Here is a 27,753-nt window from a genome sequence, read left to right as displayed (position 1 = left end):
AAAGATGGTGTTCACATCTGCAGAGAGGTTGTAAGTATAAGTTGGAAACAGGTTGTCTTTGTAAATGTTTGATAGCCGCCAAGTTAATTCTTGCACTCTGCACCTGGTGCAGTCCCTTTCTGTTTCTTTTATCTACTTGCATTGTATCGGAGAGGAAGTGGAAGCACAGTGCCAGTGTGACCGAGATCAAGGGCTGTTGTGCCAAGCAGGTTGTGGATCCGGTGCCCTTCTCACTAGAGAGGGGACAGAGAAAGCATTCTTACATCCAGTTCTGTATTTTTTTTTGGGGGGGGGGGTGGATAGTAGGGAGAGGCAGGAAGTTAGAGCGGCGCTTTGTGTGAAAAGCGGGAGCACGTGACTTAAATGCAGCCATTGATCGTTATATTTCCCACGTCAAACATGATTACTTTAGAAGCCATCCTAGAATCCTTGAATGAACATCGAACTACTGTAGCAGTAGCCTCTTAAAGTCATCAACAAAGTTTAGAAACTTGGCCGATGATGATTGGAGGATGACTTGAAAATGAGCATCTGATGACTTCACCAGATGTGAATATTCATGATGACTCAAGGAAGATTTGAAAGTATCTGATTATTTCACAAGGTGTGACTATTTCTGATGACTTGAGAATGATTTGAAAATGAGTAATTGATGACTTCACATGCATCAATAAAATAGTATTGTTTCTGATGATATCCAATGATTTGTATGCATTTACATATAGATTAGGTATTTGTGTATAATGTATTTATGTATGCATAAAGTATTGATGTAGGCATTAAGAATAGCAACCCAAACAATATTTCCTGTCTTTCTGTGTATTTCTATGCATTAAGTACATTATCTGAAAGGTGTAATATGTACAGTGTGTGTGTTTAGTTGAACTATAGGTAGACCATCCAAACAGTACAGTTGGCCTATTGGTCTGGCTGCTCTAAGCTTCTGATAACCGTTTTACAGTGCTCACAGGGTTTATATTTCAGCTTACTTTATTTAAACATTTTTGGCTGTTCAGCCTTTCGTGCACAGCCGGTGACAAACATGGTTCATAAGGAAAAACAACACGATAAGGGAAAGAACTAGAACATTAATACAGCTAAAAGGGGGAGCAGTGGTGGCAATGTGATTTTGGCGTGCTAAAACAGGGCAAGAACCACTGAAAGATAGCTCCATCTTGGCTCAGTAGTAGTTAAATATATTGAAGCAGACTGGGAAAAATTACAGTGCGCACATATCAGACACATAGGCAACACTGCCACAGAACACCTGCCAAAAACTCAGCAGTGGCTTAAACTCAGTATTGGGATCTGAAGTTACGTACAGTGCAGTACTGCAAAGTCCCACGCATTAGGCGTTCGACCAACACATTTCAGTGTTGTGCTCTGCATCTCCACGCTTAAATTCATTGTCACACATTTGTAGCACCTCAGCTGCCTGCCTGAGTGCTGCTATGTTGCACTTCCACCAGTAGACAAAGCTTTAGCTGACAGAATGTGCTCCGCTCGCCGCTTGAGGCAGGATTGGGGGCAGGCTCAGCTCTTGGCTAGCAGCAGTGGCTACAATTTTTCACCTAAGGCCACAGCAATTTAAATTTCAGTAATTACTTCACCTCATGAGTCTTCAGTCTGGATTTTGCTCTCCTAGTCAACAATTGGCGGGCCTGGCTGCCTGCGGTGTTAGAGGACCTCAGTTTAACTTCTTTGGCTGTGCAGTTTGAGAGGGTAACTGCCCGCTGCAGCATGCCCGGGCCCTTAGGCGTAATCATGCTGCACACTGATCTGGACTGCAGCAGCCACAGGAGAGTGGTGGTGCGGTATTCAGCAGCCTGGTGGTCTTGCACTGTACCAATGCAGCTGTGATGAAGAGCAATGCTGGATGAGGTGGTCAGTGTCCTTGACCGCAGTGCTGCCTGCTCCAGACCGAGAGGGACAGTGCCAAGGGGAGTCGTCACGACTGTCCTCTCCCGTACCGTCAAGGCGCTCGCTAACACAAAGTAAGTGTCACTGTATTAATCTTCTCCTTTGCTTCCAAATTTAATTCAGCCCCTTAGAGTAAAAGTTACACTTGAGCGATCCACAGCAGTCACACTGCAGTATGCAGAAAATTCAGTTTAGCCACGTTTCCAATCTGGGCCATTACCTTAGGGAGTGTTGATTGACGATTAAAGAATGCCTCATCCTCATGATAGTGAGCCTGTGCAATGGTCATGCAGAGATGGTTTTGCCAGGTCAACATCCTTTTCACTATAGGTGGTGGCAATGTATTATACAAAACAATTACTTTGCATTTTCCCCTTGTTGCCTGCCCATAGGTCTGCCGTGCACAATAATTACGATGGTCTGTACTGCGAGTTTGTGCTGGCGGCGCTGGCTCGGCGCAGGATGTTTTCCCTACCTGCACCTGCCCCCTTCAGTCCATCTGGACTTAATCGGCCGGCAGGGGCAGAGGGATTTGAATTGCACCCTTACTAGTGAAGCCCTCCAGCCACGTTGTTTTTCCCTCTCTGGAGAAGAGGAGGGCTGTGACTGCATCCCTAACCTAATTTGGGAGAGAGACAACACAGCAAAGAGGCTGCCTGTCGTGCCACCAGCCCTGAAAGAACCTTAGAGACCACAGCTGGCCTGAGAGGGTTCGAGAGCTCTAGTGTGACAGTTACTGCTCAGCTGCAAGGCCATCCCTTAAGTGTCAGTGTCCAGCAGTCGGGGTATGCAGCTGTGGTAAACTTCCTCACAAGCTCTTTTTCTTCAATATTATCACTATGAAGCCCTTCTGTAACATTACGGCCCTTCTATTTCTGGTACTTTTCAGCAGTTTTAAGGTCTTCTTCGAGTTTCTCATTGCTCAAATAGGGGTCATTTGTGATATTTATATGTTTCCCTTGTCTTCATTGCTTGATTTTGCTCGTGCGAAAGTGTCACTCATAATCATTGAATATAACTCATAATACACTAAAATTATGAAAATGTCACACATAACAATCGAAAACATTGGCAGCTATGACAGTGACATGGATAAGACTGTGTTAGCTTAATTATTGGTTAAGTGAATTAGAACTACAACCCCCAAAATGCGCTTCAATTTTAATTAGGAGCTAAAAAACATGCAAACTAACTTTTGAAACTTAGTCACCCTTTGACATTACTACTGCAAATGGTTTGAGCTTTAAAAGTTGTTTCTTTGTTTTTCAGACAACTTAATTTAAATAGTTTACATTTATATTTTAAGTTTAATGCTGCAATATGTTATTAATTGAACTACATATAAAGCTGTTTGCTTTATAACGGATAATAAATGTTTCTCCTCGATGTGCCCATTTACTTTTGTAACCTATTTTCATCATTATGTAAAACTCCAGTTCTTTCAGGCTTTCGTCTTTCTTCTTTTGGTCTTCTGTTGATGGGCGTTGGGCTTGTTCTGTCGAGCAGAGTTGAGTTGGGCTGTTTTTGGGCTCCATTTTGTCCAACGTGGGCTGCAAAGTTTCCTTCTGCGCCTGCGCAGTGTTTTCAATTCAAATTAAGAGCTCCAAAATGGAACCCCGGCCCAGGAGCAGATGCGGCGCAGACCCAGTCACTGGTCAGGTAGATTTCTTTTAATTTTAAAGTCCGATCATTATCGTAGAGTGATGTAGGTCTGCCTATCACTGCTTCCTCTCTCTGAGATAGTACTCGATCGAGTCAGGATAAGGAGCCCTGTTTATCTGTGGGTTGCGTCAGAGATCAAAGGATGTACTTTTCTGTTGTAACCAATGTTCCCTCTAATTTTTTTCCTCTGTGTGCGGCAGTGGAGGGTCTCTGTGCGCTGCAACCATGGCTATGTGCGCCAGGAACCAAACCGTGCGTGCCTGCGGCGCCAAATGGCACTCAAAACGTTTACTTTAAAAAGTGAAAAGATGGTGCATTTTCACACATACAGAGCCAAAATAAGGGTCTTAAAGGCAGTTTGCAAATGTGTTGTATTGCCTGTATTTTCATTGTTGTGTCTCTGACTACTGTTGTCTGTCTTCCCCGCTGCCTGTACGTGGTCCGTGCCCCTTTTTCTTCCATCTGTTCCCCTCGCTGTCCCTGTGCTCTCTCTGCCCGGTCTTTCCTTCTGTACCCCTCGCTGCCCGTGACTCTGCCAAGTTTTCCCTTCTGTTCCCCTCGCTGCCCCGTGCCTCTCTGCCTGTTCTGCCTTCTGTTCTTAGCTGCCCCTATATTTCTGTATTCTGTATTTTGCCTCTGTGCCATTAGTTTTTTGTGCCCATCTGCCCTCTGTGCCACTCTTTGTTGTGCCTTTCTGCCCTCTGTCCCACTCGTTTTTGTGCCCTTCTGCCCTCTGTCCCACTCATTTTTGTGCCCTTCTGCCATCTGTCCCACTCCTTTTTGTGCCCTTCTGCCATCTGTCCCACTCGTTTTTGTGCCTTTCTGCCCTCTGTCCCACTCGTTTTTGTGCTGCCCTCTGTCCCGCTCGTTTTTTTGTGCCTTTCTGCCCTCTGTCCCACTCCTTTTTTTGTGCCTTTCTGCCCTCTGTCCCACTCGTTTTTGTGCCCTTCTGCCATCTGTCCCACTCGTTTTTGTGCCCTTCTGCCATCCGTCCCACTCGTTTTTGTGACTTTCTGCCCTCTGTCCCACTTTTTTGTGCCCTTCTGCCCTCTCTCCCACTTGTTTTTGTGCTCTTCTGCCCTCTGTCCCACTCGTTTTTGTGCCCTTCTGCCATCTGTCCCACTCGTTTGTGTGCCTTTCTGCCATCTGTCCCACTTGTTTTTGTGCCCTTCTGCCCTTTGTCTCACTTGTTTTTGTGCCCTTCTGCCCTCTGTCCCACTCGTTTTTGGGCCCTTCTGCCATCTGTCCCACTCATTTTTGTGCCTTCTGCCCTCTGTCCCACTCGTTTTTGTGCCCTTCTGCCCTCTGTGCCTTTCTGTCCTCTGTCCCACTCGTTTTTGTGCTCTTCTGCCCTCTGTCCTACTAATTTTTGTGCCCTTCTGCCCTCTGTCCTACTCATTTTTGTGCCCTTCTGCCCTCTGTCCTACTCGTTTTTTTCCTTGTTTTGTATGCACTCTTGCCTTCTGTTCCGCTCGTTTCCCCAGCCGCTGTGCCCCCTGCAGTCCCGCCCTCCTGACTGCCCACTGTGGCCTTTTGTTTAAATATTGCTGTTAATCGGAGCCCCTTGACGGGCTCCGATTAACAGCAATACTTAAACAAAAGGCCACAGTCTGCCCCGCGCTCTACTAACAAAAGCGTAGACACAGTTTCCAAACACAGCGTGTGCTAAAGTACACGCTGTGTTTGGAAAGTGTCTACGCTTTTGTTCGTAAAGCGCGGGGCAGACTGTGGCCTTTTGTTTAAGTATTGATGTTAATCGGAGCCCGTCAAGGGGCTCCGATTAACACCAATATTTAAACAAAAGGCCACAGTCTACCCCGCGCTCCCACATAGCCACCAGCCCCCCGCCTCCTTACCTACACTCCTCATGTTCCCGCCGCTCGCTTCTTCAAAGCGGCCGGCGGCGACTCTCTCGCGCGACGTCCTGTGTGCGTGCTCCTAGCGAGTCGATGCGCGGGGATGTAAGGAGAGATGCGCGCGCCCTAGAGGGAACGGTGGTTGTAACCACAATATACATTTGCATATGTATATATGCAAGACTTAACAGTCGAAGAGGGAAGTGTGTGCTTTGGTAGCCTTACCCTCCCCCCTCCCTCCCCTCTTCTCCTCACCCCTCTCCACTATTCCCCTTTCCTCGTACCCACAATTCTGTTCTTACATCCCCCATCTCTCTACAACCTTCTCTCCCACCTCTCATGCCTCATTTCCCTGCCTCCCCTATTGGTAATCCCATCATCTTCCCTCCCACTGTTTTTTGTGCCTTTCTGCCCTCTGTCCCACTCGTTTTTTTGTGCCTTTCTGCCCTCGTCCCACTCGTTTTTGTGCCCTTCTGCCCTCTATCCCACTTGTTTTTGTGCCCTTCTGCCCTCTGTCCTACTTGTTTTTGTGCCCTTCTGCCATCTGTCCCACTCGCTTTTGTGCCTTTCTGCCATCTGTCCCACTCGTTTTTGTGCCCTTCTACCCTCTGTCCCACTCGTTTTTGTGCCCTTCTGCCCTCTGTCCCACTCGTTTTTGGGCCCTTCTGCCATCTGTCCCACTCGTTTTTGTGCCCTTCTGCCCTCTGTCCTACTTGTTTTTGTGCCCTTCTGCCCTCTGTGATACTCGTTTTTTTCCTTGTTTTATATGCACTCTTGCCTACTGTTTCGCTCGTTTCCCCAGCCGCTGTGCCCCCTGCGGTCCCACCCTCCTGACTGCCCACTGTGGCCTTTTGTTTAAATATTGAATATTGCTGTTAATCGGAGCCCCTTCACGGGCTCCGATTAACATCAATACTTAAACAAAAGGCCACAGTCTGCCCCGCGCTTTACTAACAAAAGCGTAGAGACAGTTTCCAAACACAGCGTGTGCTAAAGTACACGCTGTGTTTGGAAAGTGTCTATGCTTTTGTTAGTAAAGCGCGGGGCAGACTGTGGCCTTTTGTTTAAGTATTGATGTTAATCGGAGCCCGTGAAGGGGCTCCGATTAACAGCAATATTTAAACAAAAGGCCACAGTCTACCCCGCGCTTCCATATAGCCACCAGCCCCCCGCCTCCTTACCTACACTCGTCATGTTCCAGCCGCTCGCTTCTTCAAAGCGGCCAGCGGCGACTCTCTCACGCGACGTCCTGTGTGCGCGCTCCTAGAGAGCCAGTGCGCGGGGATGTAAGGAGAGATGCGCGCGCGCGCCCTAGAGGGAACGGTGGTTGTAACCACAATATACATTTGCATATGTATATATGCAAGACTTAACATTAGAAGAGGGAAGTGTGTGCTTTGGTGGCCTTACCCTCCCCCTCCCTCCCCTCTGCTCCTCACCCCTCTCCGCTATTCCCCTTTCCTCGTACCCTCAATTTTGTTCTTACATCCCCCATCTCTCTACAACCTTCTCTCCCACCTCTCATGCCTCACTTCCCTGCCTCCCCTATTGGTAATCCCATCATCTTCCCTCCCACTGATCTCACACCCCCATCTATCCTCATCTTACATTCCCCCCTATGCTTCACAACCCTGTTTCCCCTCTTTGAGCCACCCTTCACTCCGTGCTCAGCACACCTCTCTCTGGAAACTAAACTTGATTCTCTCATCTCGTCCATTTCCCAGCTTGAAGCATCCATTTCACTCCTATGTGCTAAGATATCCCCCTCCCTGAATAACGTCCCGAGGAGTTACTTGCTCCCACGCCCCAATAGAGCCAACCACGATCTCTCCTCCACAGACATTACCAACTTATTGGCTACCTACAAGACCATCAATGTCAATTCCCCTACACTCGCCTCTCCTAACAACTCTACTCAATTTGCCATTCAGACCATCTCTTCCGTCAGAACTTACCAGCCTCCCCCTCAATGGGCACCCTCATTGAAGAATCTAATACCTATCCCCTAATACCTATCCCCCTCATCAGTCCAGACACTCACATCACCAAAACAGTTGCGTCAGAGCTACACTGTATGCTCCATAACTGCAGATCTGCAACCAAACACAAACTGGAAATCTCCGACACCATCACTCACCACAATCTTGACATGCTCTTTCTCACTGAGACCCGTTTTAATGACTCCTCTCACTCTTCATTTGATCTTTTTGTTACCTACTGACTACTCTATCCTCAGAAACAACAGACCAGGCAAGATCGGGGGAGGTGTTGCGATTATCTTCAGAAACACCCTTCAAATCAAACTCTCTCCCACCACCCTCTTCCGCACCTTTGAATGCCTTTCCCTAGAACTCAAGTTCATCATGGCTCACCCTTCAGGTTCCACACCATCTACCACCCACCTGGTAATTGCTCTTCCTTCATGGAGGAATTCATTGACTTCATTAATGACCAATATTCACATAGCGACAAACGGATCTTCCTAGGTGATTTCAATCTCCACAAGGGGTTCCGTGGAAGACTCGGTTGCCAGCAAGCATGCAAGCTAACGATCTTGCCCAACACTGCTCGGAAATTACACATGCCAAGGGCTCAATTCTGCACCTTGTGATATCCAAATCAGACCAGATTACCACTGCTTCACCCATCCGTGTTGACTGGTCAGACCATTCCCTCATTCCCTTCTGTTTTCACCTCTCTCACATTTTAACTCTCGCCAACCTAAAAGAGCCTCTACGTGGTTCCGCAACACAAAATAGTCTAGACCCCAATACGGATGTCAACGATCTAACTCCCCTCTGCCTCTCAATCCTTGCAGTCGAAATCGACAAGATGGCTCCACTCCAAAGCAAAAGGAAAAGACCCACCCCATCAGCTCCTTGGTTCAACAAAGCTCTCTATGACGAAAGGAAAAACCTTAGAATCTTGGAGAAGCACTGGAGATAATTTTCATCCACCCCAGCCTCTCTCTTTCTTATGTTCAGCAAGATCCACATACCACAAGCACATCTTCCAGGAAAAAACTTCACATTTCAGTTCCCTCCTCGATTCAGCTAAAAACAGAACCAAAAAACTTTTCGACCTCATTAAAAACCCAAATTGTTCTCCCAAACCATCAAGCCTGAGGATGCTTCAAAGAAAGCAACTGAGTTCGCTATATTCTTTGATCAAAAGGTACAATCTCAGGTGGAACAGGTCACCCACCCCACCCCCATCGAGGAACAAAAATCCTTAGTCACTTGGCAGAACTTTGCCGCCATCTCAGAGGTTGATCTCTTCAAATGCATCCGCAAAACCAAACCCTCCAACCATTCTTCTGACCCCATACCCACTGGCCTCGCCATTGATTTCTATACTAACACTCTCTCCTACTGGACCAGGCTGGTCAATCTCTTCCACAGTCAAAGATCCCTCAAAATTGTCCTCAAAACAGGACAGGTTACCCCACTTCTAAAACTTCTAAAAAAACCTCTGCAGATGCAAATGACCTCAATAACTACCGCCCCATCACCAATCTCCCTTTTCTTTCAAAGATCACAGAAAAATATGTTGCAAAACAACTTTCCCAACACATTATGGACAGTAATCTCCTCGACACGTTCCAATCGGGCTTTATTCAAAACTGCAGCACTGAAACAACCCTGCTGCAAGTGATCGATGATGCGCTGCATATTCTTGATTCGGGGGAATCGTGCCTTCTGATTCTTCTTGACCTCTCTCCAGCTTTTGACACTGTTAATCACAACACCCTCCTTAACATTCTTCAACAGAGAATGGGCGTGGAAGGCACAGTACTCAAATGGTTTGCCTCGTTCCTCTCGGGCAGATCCCAAATGATCAAGATCGCGAACAGTCTCACGTCTCCACTGGTGGTTGGTCAAGGTGTCCCTCAAGGTTCTATCCTTGCTCCCACTCTGTTCAATCTCTATCTGGAACCATTAGGGAACCTTCAAAGCAAATCTGGAATCCTCTACCATCTCTATGCGGATGACACCCACATCTACCTCAAGGTGTCTTCCCCTCATGATCTCTCACTACTCAGCTCTACTCTCAACGCTATTCACAACTGGATGTTATTTCACCAACTCATCCTCAATCCCTCCAAAACAGAATTCCTCCTCTTATCTAGCTCTCTCTCTCCGCCTCCTGTTCAATCCTGGATGGATCAATCTAATCTACTCAACAGTAAATCCATCATTGTGGACTGCGCTAAATCCTTAGGTGTCATACTTGACAAAAGACTCAACCTAATCTCACACATTAATTCCATGGCCAAGAGCGCACGTTATCAGCTGTGCCTTTTATGGGGGATTCGTCGGTTCTTCCCGGAGAATGACCTAAAAACCTTGGACCAATCGCTAGTTCTCTCTAGACTGGATTATTGTAATTCTCTTCTGATTGGCCTTCCCAAATCTCACCTCTCCGCCCTCAAATCCATCCTCCATTCAGCAGCTCGCTTCATTTCAGGGTCCAAACGAATTGACCACATCACTCCTATCCTGTCTTCTCTCCGATGGCTTCCCATTGAGGCTAGAGCTATCTACAAAACAGCGTGCATCACCCACAAAGCTTTGCACTCTTCCTCTCCTCGCTATGTTGCGAATAAACTGAAATTGTCTGGAGGCTCAAGACCTTCTCGGAATGCAGAAAAGTTCCTTCTTGAACCCCCCTCCTTCAAAAGGGAAAGATTGTTGGCACAATCGTTCTCAGGTAATACGGTGAGAATCTGGAACTCGCTTCCTCCCTCGCTTCGTGCCATCACCTCCATCTAGATCTTCAAAGCGGACCTCAAATCTCTTTTATTCCAAAGACACTTTTAGAACTAATTCTCTCCTTCTCAGACCCCGCCAGGAAGTTCTTTAGTCATTGTATTTTTGTCACATATATTTATATTTTTGTTTGTACATCCTGTGCTTGCTACGTTTGATGTTGTGTTCCTTTTGCCTGCGTTGTTTTGATTTTATGGCCTGCTATTTTCCACCAGAAAGTGCTTTAGTCATTGTAAAATTTGTCATATTTATTCTTATTTTTGCTTGGACAGTATGTTCATGCTATGCTTGAGACTGTGTGCCTTTTGCCTGCGTCGCTTCGATTCTATGGCATGCTATTTTTGTTTGTTCCATTCCTGCAACATTTCTCTCATGTAACGTAACTGGTTCTATTGTACTGCGCTCTGACACCTTCGGGTAAAGTCTGCTCCTCACTTACTGTTCCTTTTTTTGTTGTGTCTCTCCTTCATGTAGGAGTGGTGCTCCTACTCCAGCGCATTCTCTACTGCCTTACTGACTTGCAGTGCCTTGCAGGATTGGTGGCTGAGCAAGAGTCCTCCTACTGCACTGGAAGCAACTCGCCTGCAGTCGGCTTCTTGGAACCGGCATACTTGTTGCGGTCGATAGGGAGGAGAGGAATTATCACAGTGTGGCTCGTCTGTATGTGGTGAACAGGCTTGAGTGCACACCTCTTTCCCGCTCTCCTCTTTGTTTCTGGATTTGGAAGTGCAGTGCCTCCCTTCGACCTGCAGGGGGAGTCTCGATTGCTGGGGAAATGTGTTGTTCATCTGTGACCAAGTCATTGACAGAATGGTTCTTGTTTTTCTAGGAGATAAATGTGTCCTAATTGAATGTATTTTGTTGCTGTTTTTTGGCTTGGAGCTTTTAGAATATAGGTGTTTTTTAATAAGTTATGGGTTTTTGAAGGACAGTTTCTCCTATGAGTATAGTTTTCAAGGAAGTGTGTAGTCAGGCCAGGTTACTATATGTGATACAATGAAGAAGAAAAGATCTGCTAAGAGACGTTGTTCACAAACTCCTTCTTCTGATTAGGTGGTGACAGTCAGCAGGATGTGCAGGGTAGGGATGCGGATTGTGCTTCACCTGCTGGCACACTCTCCCTGTTGGCACTTGAAGTCCAGGCAGTAATCGATTCAGCAGTGGCTAAAGTTTAGCTACCGAGCATATATCAAAGAAGGCTTTCAGTTTGACAAAGGACCGTATTCGGAATAATCTACGGAGTAAGGACTTGAGATGCAGGTGGCAGCAGAAGGGAAGTTTACCTCCAGAAAAGAGGCTGATATCTTGCCGTATATCACAGATAATCCAAGTCAGGCCCCACCTCCGGTGGAGGGAGTGGCTGAGGATCTCTCTCTGCAATATGGAAATCCTGTGGTGCTGACATTGCCTTTGCTCCTGAAGATTGAGGATGCCCCCTTCCGGTGATGGGAGGAACCGGAACACAGCCAAATTCCTTTCTTTCTTCAGAAATCTTATACTTTGGAGGATTCTGATAAGGTGTTGATCCACACCATTAATGTGGATTCCATCCTGGCCCTGCTGATTGGCTGGTTATGATTGAATCTGGATGATGGTTTTCCCTCTGATCAGGTAGATCACAAGGTGGATGGAAGCCTTAAGAAATCGTTTGCAGCTTCTAATTTGGTACTAGTGCTGCTTCCTGTGGGGCCTTGACTGTCCTGTCCTTGGTTAAGGATTTTGAGCTTTTAGCAGACGCCATCCAGGAAGGTTAGGATGTGACTAATGTACTGGTGCGCATGGAACAGGAGTAAAATTCCTGGTGGATGTGTCAGCGGACATCAACAAAGTGGGCTTAATTGCTTCTTCTTCTTCTACAGTCATGGCCAAGAGGAACCTCTAGTTGGGGGACTGGACAGCAGATCTGGCACAGAAAATGTATTTTCTGAAGCTTCTTTTTAAAGGTGGTAGGTAGTCTGGTGAACAATTGGATGGGCTCATCAAAAACTCATTTAAAGACAATAAAACAGCCTAGTCTTGAAGGACGTCTTTGGAGAAATCTGCCTTGGAATCTTCAGGATTGTATGAGACACATGAAAATGTTCTCGTAAGGATTTCTGCTACTCTCCATTACGTAAGAGGAGGTTTCAGGTCAAGGAGAGCCAGCAACAGGATATTTTTTCTAAGGCTGAAGCTTTTAATCTGCTGTCCTGAGTATGGCAGTTCTTTGGATCCAAGGAGGTTTATTTGTATTTTTTGGGCAAGACTCTCTCCATTAAAGACACTTGGGTTCTGGATATCATTCATAGCGTTTATTGTATTGACTTTGCCTCTCTTCCTCAGAGTGCGTGGTACATCCCTACACCTGTCTCAAAGAATCCTATGAAGGGGAGGCCCGGTCGGCAGGAATTGCTCCTTTGCTGAAGAACATCACAATTATCCCGGTGCCTCTGGATCAAGTCGGTCAGGGGGTTATTTCATACTCTTTCTAGTCCAGAATGGGTTGGAAGTTTTGCCCTGCTTTGGATTTGAAACAACTCAATTGCTGGATTTCTACAATTCTATTCAAGATGCTATTATTACAACAGATCATCAGTTGGATTTCCCAGGAAATGTTATAACGATCACCAGGATGTATACCTGCATGTACCTGTCCACCTGGATCATCAATGGTTCTGAGGTTTGAGGTCGGTTCAGTGCATTTTCAGTTTCAGGTGCTGCTCTTTGGGCTAAACTCGGCTCCATGTATTTTCACAAACGTATTTGCTTCTTTAATGGCTGGTTTTTCTACCTCGACAACTGCCTGGTCAAGGTGGCGTCTCTTCTACTGACGTCCTCTTATGTGGTGAATGTGTTGGATCTTCTATCATCTCATGGATTTCTGAAGAATTCAAAGAAATCTTATTTGAGTCCAGAGCAGAATCGCATTTTCATAGGGGCCCGGTTCTGGACAGATCTGGGTATTGTCACTCTGCGGGACTCAAGGGTGGTAAAGAGTCAGATTAGCTGTCAGCTTCTTTTCAGGCAGTCTTGCTCTGGGTGAGGGTGCAGGGCAATCTGTGTGTTTTGTTCTATGGGCCGGATGGCCCCTGCATATCCTCATGAGGTTCATCCTGAGTCAGTGGGTTCAAAACGTGCAGGATATGTCTTGTCTTCTTCCAGTGACAGAGGTGATGCAGTGGAACCTGGAGTGGTGGCTCGTTGCCTCCAACATCTTAAAGGATGTTTGTATGACTGCTTCTGTTCGAGTGGTCATCATGACTGATGCCAGTGAAAGTGGTTGGGGGCTTACCAGGACTTATGGGATGTCAGCCAAATCTGTCAGTCTTCCAATTGGAGGGAACTGGAAGTGATTCATCTACCTCTCCTACGCTTTTCTCAACTGATTTTAGACAAGGATTTTGCTATTCGGACAGTAAATATCACTGCCAAGTCCTATGTAATCATAGAGGGGGGGATGAGGGCCCCGTCATTGACAAGGATTGAGGATCAGGGCTTACTGTGGGCTCCGTCACATTTTTACTCTCTACGGGCAATTTACGTTCAAGGAGTTCTGAATTCTCAGGCTGATCACTTTCAGGGAGATATAGTCTTGCAGGAATTTTGTCTCTCTCCTCAGGACTAGTCAGATGTGAGGATGCCCCATGGTGGATAGGTTGCGAGTGTTTCCAATTCCCATCTTCCCCAGTTTTGTTCAAGGGGAATGGAGGAGTTGGCTTCAGGAGTTGATGTCCTGACATTACCTTGGCCTTCCAGCCTGTTTGCTTTCCCTCAGATTCCTTTAATCCAGACGTTTCTGATTGGGGTACCGAGAGAGCATGTTCAGGCCATTCTGGTGGCTCCAGCTTGACCCCACTCTGTCTGGTTTTTGTTCCTGGAAGTGATGTGGGTGGGTCAGGAGTGGTGGCTTCTCTTGGTCCCTTCCCCTTTGAGTTGTCCTGCTCTCCAGGTTGAGTATCTTGCAAAGATCAATTTGTCAACCTGGAGTTTGAACGGGAGAGATTGATATTTGGATGTCTTCTTCTATGCAGCTTCCAGGAGGTTGTCCACCAGATCTTCATATGCCACACACTGGAAGTCTTTTCAAAAGTGGTGTTCTCTGAAGCAACTGCTCCCCCTTACTGTGGCTCTTCCTCAGGTCTTCGAGTTCCTTTAGAATGGGTTTCATTTGGGACTCACTCTAGCCACTCTTAAAGTTCAGTGGGCCGCCATTAAGGCTTTTTGTTCCCCTCAGGGTCGTTTGGCAGGCGATCAGGAATTGGTTTCAAGGCTTTGTAAGTGATTCTTATTTCTGACTCCTGTCCCACAAGTAGTGTGTCTTTTCTGGGATTTACAGTTGGTGCTTTTGGTGCTCATGGTTATAAAATATCCCCCTTTTGAACCTCTGTCCTTAGTGGAAATTCTTCTTCAGGTGTTCATCTAGGTGGCTAGCTCTTCTGTTTGCCACCTAGGGGAATTGGGTTCCCATTCTTTTCTCACTCCATTTCTTTAGGGTGTTTGATGATGGATTGTCCTATGGTTGGGTCCAGGGTATGTTCTAAAGGTGAAGTCCATGTTTCATCTGCAACAGGAGGCAATTTTACCTGTCTTTTTTCCAGGCCCTAGGTCTGCAGAGGAGGTGGCTCTTCATTCTCTTGATGATAGGAGACAGGAGAGGGCTTTGATCTGCCTGGAGAGGGTGAAGGAGTCAGGGTTTTCTCCACCTTTTGTGTTAATTTCGGTCCCGCTCATAAGGTTGGTGAGCATTCTACTCAGTCAGGTGGATCAGTTCTGTGATTACTTTGGCATACAAGTAGTTTGGTAAGGCGTCTCCTCTTGGGAACCAGAGGAGATCTTCTTGTGGAATGTCAGCTTTCATGGTGGAACTTGAGGGGGCCTCTTTGCAAGAAATGTGTTGGGCAGCCACTTGGAAGGATCAATCCACTTTTGTTAACCACTACCTTGTGGTGCATGGTCCAGAGGTGCTTGATCTTTTAGGGTCTAAAGTGTTGGCATCTGTGATGTAACAGTTGATTTGTTTTTCTGTCAGATTGAAGTTGTGTTCCTTTCTGGATTATGGTTACAGTTGGCCTGGTTCAATTTGTGGCTGGGTACTTCTCATATTTGTAATTCTTCATGGCAAGAGGGCCAAGGAGATAATGGTTTTATTACTTAATGGTGATTCAATTACTCTGAGTCCTTCTCTCGCCATGATGAATTAACCCCTCCCTCCAGCCCTGCCCGCCAGTCCAACTGCCTGATAGAATGGGCTTGGTAAGGAATGGAAGTAAGGACTCAGAACAATGCAATTACCTGTAAATAATCAAAGCATGAAGCACTCTGGGCACCAGTCTCTGCTAGCTGTCAGTTGTATTCTGTGGGCTTACCCTAGTGTGTTCTGCCAGGGTACAAGGATGCGGCCAAGGTGTCAGCATGAACTTGGTAGAGTGTGGCAGTCCACTGTTAGTGGCAAAGAGTGAGCAGCCAGCCACCTTGCAGTGGCTCTGGCTCAGTGCTGAACAGAACCAAGTCCAGCATGTGAAGAAATTTAGCCTGCCTGAAGCTAATTTGTACAAAGATCCAATATTTGCTTCTATGATTGACCACAATGCTTCACTTAGCACAAAGATATGTTTCAATTATTTGCTTGTGACAGATTTTTCTGCTTTTAATTTGATACCCATGGTCCTAAATTAAAAATGTAAGGAGAAAACACCTGCAAGTCCAAAAAAGCGTTTTGAGGTACTAACATGAGCATGGAGTGTTAAAAGATTAATTAATATGCATGGACCCTGGTAGCACAGTCATAGTAGGAATGTGTGTAGAGTTACCAGATTACTTCATGTCACCGGGACAGAACCTCCTAGTGATGGGATTTGATTTAACATATCAGTGCATTCTGAGAGCAGTATTCTTAGATCATTGTAATTGGACCATCACACCTGATAACAATGCTATTAAAAAGCAAAGTCAAGGAATGGAAAAGTGATGTCCATATGACATAAAGCAACCTGATTTCTCTAAGTGTTTGAAGGTGAAAAAACTTTCGCGCACAAACTTCATTTTTCAAAAAGTTTGAATGTTTTGCTCAATTCATAAGGACTGCAAAGTGTTGATTATGAGAACAGTATTTTACATAATTACGCTTTGCAGAAACATTTTCAGCAAAATTAGAAATATAATGCAAGAATTCTCCCACAAAAAAGTATTTCTAGCTCGATTCTGCAGCAAAAATAGTTCTGTAAGAATTTTCCTTCACCAGCCAATTCGTTTTAAGTTTGGAAAAACTTCAGATTTTGCTATGCACAACGTTTCTACAAGTCTCCACCTTTCACAGGTGAAACTTGAACCCAACCCCTCAAATGAAAGGCTTCCATCTTCTTTCCGCAAATTCTTTTCACATGTGTTATGATTCAAAACAGTCAATACTTGACAACGGTGAGATAGAACACCCTCTTTCTCTCATAACTTTTGGGTCCACCTTCCTCATATGCAAAAGAAGTGCCAATTTCCACAATGAGTTGCGCAAAGTAAAAGGAAATTAATATTATGGCTCCAAAATAAAAACAATAGATAGGCTATGTGGTGTTTTCCAATAACGAAGAGACAGGAACAAGATAAGATGAAGTAAACAGGTAAGGTTTATTGCACCTCATCCACCAACAGCCAGCATCAACTGACCGGTATAGAATCTAACAGAGGTATTCTAACACAAGCATTCTTAAAAGAATATTAAGTACAATTCTGTATTCTGGTTCTATGTGAGCGTGTGAGCAAAAACAACAACTAATATCACACATCTTCCTCCTTAACAATAAAAGAAAATTATAAGAAAATAATAGAAGAATCAAAGCTGAGAAAACCTGAGTAACAAAACAAGAGAAAAATGCATGAGAAACAATGAAACATGTCATACATAATCTTTCATATACACAGGGAGTCTGTGCAATCTTTGACTCCTCTCTCTAACAAAACTTGGGACACTAGAAGAACCAGTGGAAGAAGACAGAGTACCAGACAATTTGGAATAAGAGTTAATGCCATTACCGTGTGTCTCAGTTAATGGGACATCAGAATTGACCACCACTATGTGACTCTTATTCCAAACTCTCCCATCACTGGTCTTGACAGTATTCTTAAAAATTTTAACCACAGGTCTAACATTAGTATATTTAGACCAAGGTCGACAACCAACAGGAGCTTTAATCTTTATAAGATCACCCACTTTCACTTCCTGAAATTGAGCACATTTCTTATCATCAAAGTATAATTTCCTATTGAGCTGCTTATCCAGTTCTCGCTTCCTCCAATCTCCTATCTGGTTGTCAACAAAGCCTTTATTTAACTTCATCCATCCAGGACACAATTCAGAATTGGGAATCCTACCTTTAAAGAGTTCAAAAGGAGATCTCCCAGTAGTCGAATCAGGAGATATACGGTAAGCTGTAATCCTGTCCTGAAGAGCATTTTTCCAACTCAAACCATTAGCCCTGGCTAGTTGTATGCTTTCTTTGAGGGTTTTAGTGACCCTTGCTACAGCTCCATTCGTTTCTGGGTGATAAATAGCACTCCTCTTATGAACAATGCCACTGTTATTCAAGAAACATTTAAATTAATTCAAACAGAACTGCAGACCATTGTCAGAGAGAATACTGTTGGGAAAACTCTCCATCTTATAAACTTCCTCTAAAAATGTAATAACAGATTCAGTGGAAATTTCTCTATCAGCACCCACCTCAATCCACCTGGAATATAGATCCAAAACAACAATCAAATAAGGAGTGTCACATACACCATGCAGAGGACCAACAATGTCAATAGAAATTTCATCCCAGGGATGATTGGGAAACTTCCTGAAAACCATGGGTATTTGTTTGGTCTTCAAGATTTTATCACTGGCACAACATTGTACACACTCTCGAACCAGCCTCTCAATATCTAAATCCATGCCAGGCCACCAGAATTGTAACCTTAGCAACGCTTTTGTCTTAACTATCCCAAGGTGACCATTGTGAGCACGACTGAGTAATTTGCTCCTAATACCCTCTGGAGGAACCAATTTCGTGCCCCGAGCAAGCATACCATCAACAACTGAAATTTCTTCACAAACAAAAGCCCAAGGCTGCTCCAAACGATTGTTGTTTGTCAACATCTCCATCACTTTCTTTACCTCATCATACTTCTCAATTTCAGACTTCCAATCAACTTCACTAACAGCACCATCAGTAATTTAAAATACATTTATCACATCATCATCTTGGCTCACCTTGTCCTTAACGCATTCATTTAAATTACCAATCTGGAAAGACAATCAGCAGATTTGTTGATGACACCAGGAATATATTCAACTTCAAAATTAAATTCCTGAAGAGAGATGATCCATTTCTTAATTTTAGACGAGATGGAATCAAGACCCTATTTTGAAAATACTTTTTTAGAGGCTTATGGTCAGACAACACACTCACTTTTGTGCCCCAAATCAGATTCTTAAATTTCCTTAACGCCCAAAATATGGCCAAAGACTCCTTTTCTATAACAGAATAGTTGAGTTCTGACCCCCTAAGACATCTGGAGGCACAAGCAATTAATCATTCTTTTCCAGCCTTTTTTTGAAGTAAAACAGCACCCAATCCTTTTTCACTAGCATCAGTCATGATGTAAGTAGGATCACCAGGAACAAACGCTTGAAGAGATGGGGCTTTTCTTAATTCCTCCTTAATGGTAACAAATTCTTTCATACATTCTTGACCATTGAAAATGTACATTCTTCACAGTGAATCTTCTCAAGTTATGAGTTTTGTCAGCATAGTCTGGAATGAATTTACTATAAAATTCAACCATACCTAAGAAAGAGAGAAGCTCTTCCTTATTGACTGGTTCAGAAATCTTAACAATGAAATCAACCAATTCTTTCTTAGGAAAGACACCTTGACCAGTTATTCGATGACCAAGCTAATTCACCTCTTCTACACCAAACTTACATTTTTCCTTTCTAAGAGATAAACCAGCCTCTCTGAGTCGTTCCAACATTGCACAGACACGTACACGTATTCCTGCATTGAGCTACCAAAGATCAATAGATCATCTTGGTAACATTTGACACCTATTAGTCCTCTAAGAATCCTTGACATGATACGGTGAAACACCGAAGCGACATAAATAAGTACAAATGGCATCCTACGAAACTTATATGTCCCCATAGTTGTCACAAAAGCTGTTAACTCTTGTGAGTATTTATCTAACTCAACCTGATGATAGACCCACGCCAAATCAAGAGTAGTGAAGTATTTTGCGCCAACCAAGGTACCAACCATCTCATCAATATTCGGCAAAGGGAATTTATCTACAATAACTTCTTTGTTCAAGGAGCGTAAGTCTATGCAGAGACTTAATTCTCCACTGGCTTTCTTAGCTACAACTATGGGAGTCAACCACTCTGTGGCTTCCACTGGTTAAATGACCCCCATATCCACTAGTCTCTCAACTTCTTTTTGAACACCAGCTTGTTCATATAAAGGAATTTTCCTGACTTTCGCAACTACAGGGACAGCACCTTCTCTTAACTTAATGCGATGTTTGTACCCTTTGAGACAACCAAGACTGTCTCTAAATACATCAGAGAATTGCTAGGCAAACATAGAAGAGGGATCATCCACGTCTTGAACTTAAACTTGTGGTGAAGCATTGGGATTAAGACGTACACCAAGTAATCATTGATGGGGCCAACCTAAAAGAGAATCTCCCTGTTTAGCTACATATACTTTTCCAGCAATCATTCGTCCACACAGCTCAATAGTAGCTAAAAAATATCCTGACATCCTAATTGGAATTCCCACATAACCTAAAGGAGAAAGGTCTCTTTTGACCAGCTTAACTTTGTTATAAAAGTGTCGTCGGAAAACATCCTCTCCTATCATAGTCAAGTGAGGACATGAATCAAACTTAAAATTGAGTAATATGCCTTCAATACCAACCATATGAGAGGGATGTTCTGCTCTTTACCCATCAACCTGAAAAGTAACTACTTTCACTTGTGGTTGATTTGTTGTAGTTGAAAAATCACCTCTATTAACTTTGCTTTTACAACATTTAGCAAAATGACATTTCCGACCACTGGTGTTGCACACAACACATTAAGCAGGACAGAAGGAAGCATTTGCAAGATGTCCTAATCGTCCACACGTAAAACAGGTTGGTTTCCCACCATATGTAGAGATACTAGAATGAGGAGACAAAGAAGTATTTTTGTCTTTGTCTGTCATGTTCTTCTTCTGTACTTGGCATACAACTTCTTCTACTTTAGTTTCAGTTGTGATAGGTTTATTCTTCTCACCATTTAGTTCATCAACACATTTCATCATGTGTTCTACTTGCTTTACAATTGTTATTACCTCCTCTAAAGGAGGTTCATCTTTTAACCATAGTTCTTTTCTAATATTGTCATGGGCACACTTCAAAACAAATTGATCTCTAATTCTCTCATCTACCGCAGGACCAAACTTGCAAGATGATACCAGTTTTCTTGGAGCTGATACACATTCTTCAACTGATTCATCTTTTTTCTGTTCCCGAAGACCAAAGTGATACCTTTCCATTATTGTGCTCAACCATGGAAGATAATGGCGATCTAGTTGTAAAATACAGATCTCATACTCATTGAGATTCCTTTGTTCAGCTGCACTAAGTTCAGGTAGATGTTCTAATACTACCTGCCCTTCACCCCCAAGACAATGTAACAACAACGAATGTTTACGTTCAGCACTTAAGTTGGTACCACCAACTCTGGAATAATTTACAAATATCTTTTTCCATTTCTGCCATTTCATATTCCGTTCACCTGGACTAGTTAGAAAGAAAGGAGGTTGAGTTACATTCTGAATAATGCAATGATTTCACACTACAAGCACTGGTTAAAAGAGAAACAAAAACAAAATAATATTTGCAGAATGAACTAGTACAGTAAGACTTATTTTCTCCCTAAATAAAGAAATATAACAGTCACAAGATCAAAGCAATACATTTTGCACTTGAAGTAACAAGGAGAAAATCCACTGTCTATTTGAAGGGAAGTGATACCTCCTTTTGTCAAGGGTGTGCCAGGCACCGAAAACGCTGGCTCTCTATGCAGGCTCACAAAGAAATAAATTGAAGGTTGAGTAACTGAAGTAAATAATCCCCGTGATCAAATGACAGTGACAGATACGCTTTAAAGCAATCAGAAATATAGCCCGTATTGCCGTGTTCCAATGTTATGAGTAACTGAAGTAAATAATAAATATGGGTTAATTTTCTCCGATCTGTGGTCCGCGAATTTGCGCAAAATCGAGGATTTTTTTTGCGATTTGCACTGCTGTACTTTCTACTGGCTAATCCAGTAAGTGCTACCTCGTTGGGTAAATATATAGTGCTTTTCCTACACTGCAGCTGCGTAAAGGGCCAGAAGATTTGTCTCCACTGACCATGTGTGCCTGTAACTTTGCCACCGCGCCAAAAGGCACCGAGGTCCCCTGAGTGAGCTGTTCATCATAGTTGGGAAAGGGCGTGAAGACGTTTGATAACGCTAGTGTGTGGTGTGGGGCCAAACGAGCGGGGCTTCTATGAGTGTCAACATGCCTCTTGTGTATAAAGGGTCAGAGAGCGAGCAGGGCAGCAGGTGAGGAGAAAGCAGCCTCCTGGTCACAGGAACTACACGTGGGTTGCGCTCGAGAAACTCATGGATTTAAAGACCTCCCTCGAGTATTACAGCTAATTTTCGACGGCAGATATGGAGTTAAAGCACACTTGCCCAGCCTCGACCGTGCTCACTAATGTTTTGGCCTAATTAAAACGTTACTGAATTTGAGCTTCAACTTGGGCACCTGCTTTATTTATATCTGTAAGTGCTTCCTGTTGAGGTTTAGTTTTTGTGACAGGAGCCTCGTGCCAGAATGAATCCTGCCCTGCATAGTTATCCACGAAGATGCCTCCGTTTTGTGCAATACCTCTACTCAGCTGGAGTACTTTCTACTGGCTAATCAATCAGTAAGTGCTACCTCGTATAGTGCTTTTCCTTCACTGCAGCTGCGTAAAGGGCCAAAAGATTTGCCTCCAGTGACCGTGTGTGCCTGTAACTTTAGTCCCTTGAATGAGCTGGCCATAAAAAATACAAATCTGCCCGAGAATGAATTTGCAAATTTTGCGGCAATTTCGCGAGATTCGCAGATCGTGAAATTGCCAAAAATCTGCAAATTTCACAAGCGGAGCGGATTTTTGGCCCATACTTAGTAAATAATCCCCATGTTCAAATAACAGGGACAGATACGCATTAAAGCAATCACAAATATTGCGAGTATTGCCGTGTTCCAATGTTACCTCTCCGGTAGAAGTCACCAAGCAAAATGGATGCTTAATATGATGTCTAAGCACCCGATTGGTTGACACTGACAGTTAAAATGAATGTCGTGCGTTATGACGCTTGGAGCGCATCCAATCACAGCAAAGATGAAGACTTAACCAATTACGTCGAAACTTCCAAATGACTGGAACGCAAGAAAGTACTTGCCGGTGCGGCCTGGCTTCTCCTTAAATTAAAATGTTGAAACTGCAAATGCGTTTCACAATACACGCCACCTTCTATCCTCCTCACCACACATTTCAGCGCTATTCCTCGGCACGACTTTCATGCTGATATACAGATTCGATGATCAGCCGCTGGAGAAGAGTAAACTTCTCATCAAAAATCACGAACAGCCGCTGGAGGAGGAAATTCGTCTGCGGAATGGCTAACTCATCTGGTGTTGAGGTGACCACTCACCCGCTCGTCGCCAAAGAAATGTGGTGTTCTCCAATAACGAAGAGACAGGAACACGATAAGATGAAGTAATGTTTATTGCACCTCATCCACCAACAACCAGCATCAACTGACCAGTGTAGAATCTAACTAAGGTATTCTAACACAAGCATTCTTAAAAGAATATTAAGTACAATTCTGTATTCTGGTTCTATGTGAGTGCGTGAGCAAAAAAAATCAATCCTTCAATCAATCAGTACATTTATAGAGCGCGCTACTCACCCGTGCGGGTCTCAAGGCGCTGACGGGAAAGGGGCTGTGCTGCTACTGCTCGAATAGCCAGGTCTTGAGGTGTTTCCTGATGGTGAGGTGGTCCTGGGTCAGTCGTAGGCGGGCGGGGAGGGAGTACCACGTCTTGGCAGCCAGGTAGGAGAATGGTCTTCCTCTGGTGGTGGCTCTGCGAAACCATGGGACGGTGGTGAGGGCGAGGCTAGCGGAGCAGAGCTGGCGGGTTGGTGTGTAGAACGTGAGGCGGTTGTTGAGGTATTCGGGGCCCATGTTGTAGAGAGCTTTGTGTACATGGGTGAGGAGCCTGAACGTGATCCTCTTGTTGACGGCGAGCCAGTGCAAGTCTCTCAGGTGGGCAGAGATGTGGCTGTGATGGGGGATGTCGAGGATGAGTCGGGCAAATGCGTTCTGTATGCGCTGGAGTCTTTTCTGCAGTTTGGCCGTGGTTCCAGCGTAGAGGGCGTTCCCCTAGTCCAGTCGGCTGGTGATGAGGACCTGGGTGACTGCCTTTCTGGTTCCGGTGGGGACCCACCGGAAGATCTTTCGGAGCATGCACAGGGTGTTGAAGCATGTGGATGAGATGGGGTTGACTTGCTTGCTCATCGTGAGGGAGGAGTCCAGGATGAATCCCAGGTTGCGTGCGTGGTCCGTGGGTGTCGGTGCGGAGCTCAGCTCTGTGGGCCACCAGGAGTCGTCCCAGGCAGATGGGGATGGTCCCAGGATGAGGACTTCTGTTCTGTCTGAGTTCAGTTTCAGACGGCTGAGCTTCATCCATTCCGCGACGTCTCTCATTCCTTCCTGGAATCTGATTCTGGCGGTGGCAGGGTCTTTGGTGAGGGAGAGTATTAGCTGGGTGTCATCAGCATAGGAGATGATGTTGAGGTTCTGTTTGCGTGCGATGGCGGCGAGGGGGCTCATGTAGATATTGAAGAGGGTAGGGCTGAGCGAGGTGCCTTGGGGTATGCCGCAGATGATCTCGGTGGTTGCGGAGCGGAAGGGGGGAGGCAAACTTGATGGGTTCTGTTGGAGAGGAACACGGTGATCCAGTCCAGGGCCTTTCCTTGGATCCCAGTATTGTTAAGGCGGGTTATTAGGGTGCGATGGCAGACGGGTTCGAAGGCGGCTGAGAGGTCTAGGAGGATGAGAGCGGCAATTTCCCCGTCGTCGAGCAGGGTCCTGATGTCGTCAGTGGCTGCAATGAGGGCTGTCTCGGTGCTGTGGTTGGCTTGGAATCCGGACTGGGATGGGTCAAGGGATCCGTTTGCCTTGAGGAATGCAGTCAGCTGTTTATTGACGGTCTTCTCGATGACTTTTGCCGGGAAGGAGAGAAGAGAGATGGGGCGGAAGTTCTTGAGGTCTTTGGGGTCCGCTGTGGGTTTCTTCAGTAGGGCGTTGATTTCTGCGTGCTTCCAGCTCTCTGGGAAGGTGGCGGATGTGAAGGAGTTGTTTATGACGTTCTGGAGTTGGGGTGCGATGATGGTGTCAGCTTTGTTGAAGATGTGGTGAGGGCATGAGTCTGAGGGTGAGCCGGAGTGGATGGTGTTCAACACGTGGGTGGTGTCTTCAGTGCTGATGGGAGTCCAAGTGTTGAGGGTGGTGGTAAGGGGTGTTGGGGCGCCGAAGCTGTATTGTATATCGGTGATCTTGCAGTGGAAGAACGTGGCGAGGGAGTTGCAGAGGTCTTGCGACGGTGTGATGTCGTTGCTGCTGGCGCTTGGGTTGGAGAGCTCTTTTACGATGCTGAAGAGTTCCTTGCTGTTGTGTGTGTTGTTGTCTAGCCGCTCTTTGAACGATGTCCTTCTGGTGGTGCGGATCAGCTGGTGGTGTTTGCGTGTGGCGGTCTTGAGGGCTGTCAGGTTTTCTGTCGTCTGTTCGTGGCGCCAGGCTTAGTCGAGGGTACGGCAGGATTTCTTTGAATCTTTAAGGTCGTCGGTGAACCATGTGGCTCTCCTGTTGCCGGCTTGCCTGGGGGGTTCTTCAGTGGTGCAAGTTGGTGATCGACTGTGTGAGGTTGTGGGCTGCGGCATTGGTGTCGGTAGTGTCGGTTGGTGGGTTCTGGCAAAGTGCTTTGGTTAGCTGGTCGGTAGTAACTTTGCTCCAGCATCTGCGGGGGATTTGTTGCGGGCGGTGGTCGGATGTCGCATTCTTGAAGGCGAAATGGATGCAGCTGTGGTCGGTCCAGTGTAGTCCGGAGGAGTGGCTGAAGGTGATGTGGCCGCTGGTGGAGAAGATGGGGTCAAGCGTGTGGCCGGCGTAGTGGGTGGGGGTGGTCACCAGTTACTTGATTACAAGGTTGGCGAGGTTGTCGAGCAGAGTGGTGGTGTTGCTGTCGCTGTAGTTCTCCAGGTGGAAGTTCAGGTCCCCTAGGAGGATGTAGTCTGGCGAGGCGAGGGCGTGCGGGCTGATGAAGTCGGCGATTGCTTCACTGAATTGTGTGCGTGGGCCCGGGGGTCTGTAGATGAGGGTTCCTCTGAGGGTGGTCTTGGGGTCGGTGTGGATCTGGAAGTGTAGGTGTTCGGTAGCGGTGAGGGTGTCATCGGAATTGGTTGTGACGCTGATGGTGTTCCTGTAGATGATGGCGAGTCCTCCTCCGGTTTGGTTGATGCGGTCCTTCCGGGTGATCTTGTAGCCGTCCAGGACGGCTATGGCGATGTCGGGGGCTGAGGAGGCATTCATCCAAGTTTCTGTGAGGAAGGCGACGTCTGGCGCTGTTGTGTCGAGGAGGTTCCAGAGTTCAACGGCGTGTTTGTGGACGGAGCAGGTGTTGAGCAGGATGCACTTGAGGTGGTTGTTGTTGCTTGGTCCGGAGGGTGGGGTGCAGGTACGGAGGCAGCTGAATTTGCAGGCTTGGCAGGTGAACGGTCCTTGGGTGCGCTTCGGGATGGCTCTGTAGCAGGCGGGCGGTCGGCCGGTGTTGAGCGCGTGGAGGGCGGCAGGGTCGTATCTAAGTCGGGTGTCTCGGCTCCGGCGGGGGCCAGGGGTTCGGGTGCTGGGTCCAGACGCAGACGGGCTTACTACCTTCGGCACACCAGCGGCGCGTCCGCTGCATGGTCGCTCCATATGAGGGGCAGAGGGAGGGAGGAGCAGCTGGGAGGCGGGAGCGGGCGGCGAATGCAAACAAGGGGGGCGGGGCCACAGGGGATGGAGCGGCGGGAACAGCGAGGGTGATCCGGAAGGCAAAAGGGGCGGTGGGGCAAAAGAAAAGCAAGATACAGTGGCAGTAATACAGCGAGGACACACAGATGGGGCAAGATAGATGGAGCAGAGATTAAACAGAAGCAACCGAATTTATACAATACAGGCAGAGCAAGGGGAGACAAAAGGCGAAGGGGGTAGCCAACTAAAATCACAGGATACATACACATCATGCATTAAGCTCTAACAATAATAAATGTAATTCAGCTGAGGTTTTCTACCTTTTGTTCAAGAGAGACCCAAAAAATGTTTGCTTCAGATCCTCTTTACAGATTTCTTCAGTCTGGTATCCCCAGAAGGCCTTGATAACGCTCCCCAGAAGGCCTTGATAACGCGTAAAAGAGCAACTTCTATATGTCTTTTTCACCTCTGCGCTACCACTGACGACACGTTGCGTCGGAATCCAGTCCTGACCTTTTAACCAACAGCACATTGCACATTCCGACCTCTGGATTCACTTCCACCAATATAAATATGGGTTTAACAGTTACAGAAAATGAATTACAGTCATCTCAAACGCCATGATTTGCTGAAAGTGCCACACATAACATTGCATCACTTATCAACTATGCTTCTATTAATTAAATTAATTGGATTGCATTTTTTGCTACCACGTTAGTTTACGTGAGCTTACTTTGTCAAGATCGTGTTCACGTGTACCTTCTACGAGTTTGTTCTTTGGTAGGGCTATGCGATGAGTCCATGTAATCAGAGGTACTATGTTTCAGTCCTGGGCCTCAATTTTTTTTAATCATTTGTTCAGGTTTTTTAATCTAACTGGTGCAGTTGTCTCAGGGGGAAACCTTCCAGGAAGTAAATTTATTGCCCCATTCATAAGCTGGTGCTCACAGCCCATATCACCAGTTTACATGCGATAGCAGCCTCAAAAAAGATCCCCACAGATGGGTCATCTGTGGCAACTAACGCTAATAAGATGCAGACTAAGTGTTCCCGTGCAAAAAGCCTCAAAAACAACACTCAGCAACATTCTCAACGACCAGCCAGATCGGGGATAAGATCACAAAACAGGCGATAAGGAGCGCTAGCAGCAGGAATTTAACACCTGCTCTTACCTGGTGTAAAGTCGGACGACAACCTGCACCATAAAAGGAAGCCCAGCCGAGAGCCACACCAGAAGAACAACAGATGCCATGGAGCTACTGGTCATGCAGCTCGGACACCCAAGAGGGCCACAAATCCACTGCCACCACACCCAGGCCCGCCACCACTCCCGGACTGCCACTGAGGCAGCGCATACCAAGACAGCGGACCGTCAGGAAACGCACCAGCCTCACAAACTTAACACCAGAGGATGACATTGCCCACTACAGGCTCA

This window comes from Lissotriton helveticus, chromosome 5_1 (genome assembly GCF_964261635.1).
Source record: "Lissotriton helveticus chromosome 5_1, aLisHel1.1, whole genome shotgun sequence".
NCBI classification, from domain to species: Eukaryota; Metazoa; Chordata; class Amphibia; order Caudata; family Salamandridae; genus Lissotriton; species Lissotriton helveticus.
This window is presented reverse-complemented; position numbering follows the sequence as displayed.